Below are 4,483 nucleotides of genomic sequence, written 5' to 3'. Positions count from 1 at the left end.
GCATAAATAGAAAACTTCCCAGCCGGGGGAATCCGGGAGGCGCTGGGCGCTGCCGGTGGCCCCACAGCGCTGTAAAAATCACAAAATCCCCCGGGGATTGAGGCATAAATATAAAACTACATGGGGGGGGGAAAAAAGTTCTTTTCTGCATGGGCAGTGCAGAATTACCTTTATTTGGGTTCAACTGGGTGAAATTACTTTTAATAATCTCCCTGGGGGAGCGGTTGACTCCACCACATTGGACATTTTCAAGATTCGGCTGGACAGGGTGCTGGGCCATCTTGTCTAGACTGTGCTCTTGCCTAGAAAGGTTGGACCAGATGAGCCTTGAGGTCCCTTCCGACCTGGGATTCTGTGATTCTGTGATTTTTAGAAGGCCAGAATTAGGGTTGAGCCCAAACTGTGTGGTTTGTGATGGAAACAATAACAGCCTCTGAGTTGTTCTCTGCTATGTAGGTGTCAAGAAAATGTCAAGCTGCATGTGCTGTATATTCAACGCTAATTTATTAATCGGGGGAAAAACATGTTAATGAGATTTCAGTTGGGCTGGGTTGGCGCCTCCAGTACATATTCCCACCAGGGAGTAGCTGTGTCTCGGGGAGCGGGCAGTTTAGCTCACCGGCAGCACGGCGCTGACTCAAGGCTGCTCGGTGGATGTTTGTATCCAAGACTGTCTGGTGCAGCGTAAGGACGGTCAAATAAGAGAGTGCTGAAAAAGCTATGGAAGTAGTCAATGAGAAATACAAGTTTCTTCCTAGAAATCTGGTTTTGTAATAATCTGAGAGTGTGGTTTCTGAAGTAAATAGTTGGATCTCTTTCCAAACTGCTTTTCCCTTAGACTTTCTCGATTCTCCTGTAAGAGTAGGCACTTGTTATGGTAACATCAAAACAACAAAACACCGCAGAACACTGTACGACACACAAAACATGGTAGTTGACCAGCAGGGCTAATACCGGGAAAGAGGATCAAGGAGAAAGAACTCCAGAATTCCAAATATCCCAAGACACACCAAAATTTGGTCCAAAGAACAAGTACCACCATACAGGAAGTGCATCAAAAGCAGGTATCAGATATGCCTCCATGTATCCAATGCTCTGACCAAACGGAGTGCAAAGTTTGATCCAAACCAGGGCAGGTCATTCTCTAATTAGTCTTAAGAAGTGAGCATGAGCTGATTCAAGAAGAATTCAGTACTTGAGTCATTCATCGTCTCATAGGATATTTAGGTTCAATAGTCTTAGGAATGGCAAATCATGTGTAAATAAAATATCTTGTAAGTTTACTTTTGTTTGTTTTGTTGTTTAAGGGACGACTACTCAAAAGCATCTCCCACCTGATACCTGGCTGTTGACGCCCTGACACTTCCTGTGAACTTAGGTAGACACAGCGGAACTGAATGCCACCAGGCTTACGTGTTCACCCACAAACACGACCCTCTGTCCCCAAAGGAAAAGAGCAGAGGGGAAAAACATAAGGGGAGCTAAGGTGCTTCGGGAAGTTATTTGACACAAGTGGCTGTTTTGCTGCAACTAAAACTTTGGCTGGGCAAGAAGGGAGCAGAAAAGAAGTGTTATTTATGGAAAGCAAAATTACACTGGGAAACAGGTAGACTAAGGTGTTAAAGAGCAATTAACCAAGGGCACGAAGACAAACAAGGTACTTTTTCATTAACCTGCAGCAGAAAGCCTGCAGGAATCATCGGGTTATCTGCGTACAAGAAAATGGCGCAGCGGAGGCACTGAAGGGCTCGCTTTCTCAGAGATGAGACACGATGCATTTCGCTGTTCCCAGATGTTGGTCGTGCAAGGGAAGGGTTAATAAAGATTAAAGTCAGTGACTCATTATCCAACCTGAACAGAAGAGAATTAGGAGTGGCTCCCTAGAAGGAAGGAACTGAACAGTCATTAGGAAGAACTCCTAATGAATAATGATGTCAGGGCAAGAACATGGAGGTGAATGTTACCATTTTCAGTCTTGATTCCTCTGTTACTGAAACTCGGTCCCACTGTGAGATGAATAAGGACATGGGCTGTGGAATAGGCTACCCATGGTAACCCTCGTAGGTACATTTGCCAGGGAATAATTGATACATACATTATCCATGGGAAACACTTGTTTTATGTGATTTCTCGTAATATTTCTCCTCCTTTCTCACACTGGTGTGTCTCACCATGAAGCTGCTGCCCCAGAACTTGCCAGTTCTTGCTGCTGCAGGAGAACTCCCAGCCCTCTTCCTTACTGCCAGGTCTGCGAGTGGCCGTAGGCTCGTCCTACAGGCTGGGTGCTTTTCTGTGTTGTTACTTCAGTGCTCAAAGTGAACTATGTCTCTTATTTAGTACTACCAGTAAGTGTTACCATTCTGCTGTTAGCTACAGCTGTAGGCTGCCCTGGTTCCTGTCACCTGGAGCATTTGGCTGTAGTGGGGGTAAATGGCATGCAGCAACAGAACTGACCTTCGTTTCTCTTATGGTATCCTGCTTGCATACCTACTTCTTAAACATTTTGCTTGCAGAATCTTCATGCGATTTATATAAAACCAGCAAAATTGTACCAGGACACTTGGGCAGATCAGCCTACCTTCATCCTTAGTATGTGTGTTAAATCAAGTGATTTCCTTTTGCTTGTTTTTGGGTTTTGTTTTTTCTTTTTTTTAAGTTATAAGCATGGCTGCCACTTAGTCCAAAATAGTTGTGAAAATAGTAGAAATTGAAGAAAAATTATTTTGGCTTAAAAAAAAATTTGGGGGGACAAAATTTGTCATTCACTATAGTCTTGCTCTAATTTTGTGTCATACTAGTCGCTACCAGGTGAGACATCCCTTTCTTGTAGCTTAGGTTGGTGATACTAAACCATGTACAATGACACAAAATTTATACAACTAACAAATTTCCGTGCTCTCTTTACAGCCTTCCAAAATATCTATAAACATCACCTCACTTCAGCATAAACCAACTTTTTTCAAATATTCGACTCTACCTATGATGGAACATTTTCCTCTTTGAACAGAAGAATGTGCATATGGGAGACACCCAACCGAGTCATTTGAGTGCTTATCAGTCCCTCATCAGCATCAGCTCTCCTGGGAAGTTTCAGTCCGTTTCTGGAACTTACTCCTTTTTCAGCTTTGTCTACAAGAAGGAATATTGTTCTTCCAGTCACAGTTGGGTAATACCAATTCCCACGGGTTCTTCTGTAAAACTTTCTCTTTGCAAAGAAGACTTTGCTGAAATTTTTAGTTTTGGCTGATCTGCTCCCACCCATCAAGCATTTCTCTGCTCTAACATTTCGACTTAATTTAAAATTCAGCTTCCACCACAACTTCAAATTGCACGAAACCAGTTACACTGATGCCTTGCATCTGACAGACTTGCATCTGTCACTGGTATCAAGCCTTTTCTGTTTTGCTACAGTGCAGAACTTCTGTACGGGACTGGTGCTGGAGAGTAGAATATTCTGCACCTTCTCGCTGGTTGCTATGAGCTTTGGTGACTGATCACTTTGCAGCATCTTCATTTGCTTTTCGGTGCTGTTCTCACATCGGCTGTGTAGAATTTGTGCCTTTCTCAAGCTTGTGTAAGAGATGCACAAGAAACTGCAGTTCACTGATTTTTTTGTTTTGTTTTGTTTTCATTCTCCCATACTGGCTGGCCTAATAGACCCTTACCGTTTTGTAAGAGCTGACAGTAGATCGTAGATCCTACTTCTTCACCCATCTGAGATAGGGGTGCTGCTCCCGCACTCAGAAGTCTGCCCTCCTTGCGCTTGCCTCATGCAGGTATGACCTTGTGGTGGCCATACAGGAAGAAGTCTTGCCTTTTTTTTCCCCCTCCTACTAGCATTTGCTTTTTTATTTACCTAAACGAAATGTAGATTTATCCAACGCGTGTTCTTCCGTATTACATTTTTCACTCTTCGTCAAAGCCGTTTTGTGGTAAGCTGTTTTATCTCATGTATCCGCCTTTACTCTCCAGACAAACCGCTGTTGATTCTTGATTAATTCTTCAGAGGTTTTCTCACATTTCTGGCCCATCATTAATTGCAATAAGTTATCCAGCAGACAGACTTATTTTGGTATTGTTAACAATGCCCTATGCAAAGCACTAGCAAGCAGCTCCCCTGGAGCACCTGTTCCAAGAGCTGTGGCTATGACAAACCTTACATCACGTTTTTGAGTACCTGGTCTCTTGTTCCCCCTGAGCCAATACCTATTTTATGTGTTTGGAAAAAGCAGATTTAGGAGGTGTATCGTATCTGAGGGACCTCAGCAACAATTTACCTTTCTTGTATAGAATGGTGAATGCAGAGAGAGGGGGCAAAGGCGTTAAGGCCACAAAAATGGGATCACGAGGAGCTGTGTTGTCTTCCTGGGCAGGTATTACAAGACTGCTTGTTGGCAACCACTTTTCAGTTGCACTTTTTTTGCTATTTCCTTGGGCCAGTTGACCCGTTAATAGCCTCTTTGAGTCTATTTTTCCCCTCTTT

General features: G+C 43.3%; 1 long non-coding RNA gene across 1 annotated transcript in view; it reads left to right on the top strand.

The window, feature by feature from the left end:
• The first annotated feature begins 2,912 nt into the window (after positions 1-2,912).
• The window catches only part of LOC118453268, a 15,497-nt gene continuing 13,926 nt past the window's right edge, over positions 2,913-4,483 (top strand). Inside the window, exon 1 of the long non-coding RNA XR_004843196.1 lies at positions 2,913-3,127. This is a non-coding gene — a long non-coding RNA (uncharacterized LOC118453268). The remainder of the gene's footprint in view (positions 3,128-4,483) is intronic.

This window comes from Egretta garzetta, unplaced genomic scaffold (genome assembly GCF_000687185.1).
Source record: "Egretta garzetta isolate BGI_Z169 unplaced genomic scaffold, ASM68718v1 scaffold451, whole genome shotgun sequence".
Taxonomy (NCBI): domain Eukaryota; kingdom Metazoa; phylum Chordata; class Aves; order Pelecaniformes; family Ardeidae; genus Egretta; species Egretta garzetta.
Note: the sequence above shows the minus strand (reverse complement) of the source record. Positions and strands in the feature narration are given on the sequence as shown.